The sequence below is a fragment of the Nanorana parkeri genome, unplaced genomic scaffold (genome assembly GCF_000935625.1).
Source record: "Nanorana parkeri isolate BGI_ZX_2015 unplaced genomic scaffold, ASM93562v1 scaffold945, whole genome shotgun sequence".
Taxonomy (NCBI): Eukaryota; Metazoa; Chordata; class Amphibia; order Anura; family Dicroglossidae; genus Nanorana; species Nanorana parkeri.
Window position 1 is genome coordinate 618,913 of NW_017307213.1, and position 538 is coordinate 619,450.

General features: G+C 37.5%; 1 protein-coding gene across 1 annotated transcript in view; it reads right to left on the reverse strand.

Annotated features, from left to right (window-relative positions):
* Nucleotides 1–538, reverse strand: part of ATP8A2 (ATPase phospholipid transporting 8A2) — a gene marked incomplete at its 5' end in the record, with an annotated part of 434,715 nt that overhangs the window by 373,624 nt on the left and 60,553 nt on the right. The window lies entirely within an intron of this gene.

Sequence of the window (538 nt, forward strand, 5' to 3'; positions counted from 1 at the left end):
AAAAAAAAAAAAAAATGTCATGTGGTGAAGGCTTTGAGTCTACAATGTTCCAAATGAGAGTCTTCATTCTCTTCTCTTTTGCTGGAAGCTGATGACTACACAAAGCAAATGACAGATCTTTTAGTCATGATCTTAACATGTTTCACATACAATCACCTACAAACAGGCGCGTTCTACCATCTAGGCTTGTGGTGCATGCACGTAAGTGGTTAGCTGAGAAAATCCCAAATTTTCACCACTGTTTCTGCCATTGGAAAGGATCATTTGTGTGGTCATCTAAATGGGCTAAAACTGTTTCAGAGCTGAAATTATTTACTTCTTTAATTGTCCCTTTTTAAAACAAAAGTGCTGTATACCACAGGGAATAAAAGTATATAAAAGTCCAAACATGAATAGTTTCTCCTGGCAACAAACTGACAAACACAAAGCTGGTTCTTGGCATATTAGCCAGTGCATTGACCCAAAGAGTTATGTATATTTCTGTATATAGGCTCCCACATTATTGGTGCTGCCGATCATATACTTGCAATGAGCACTG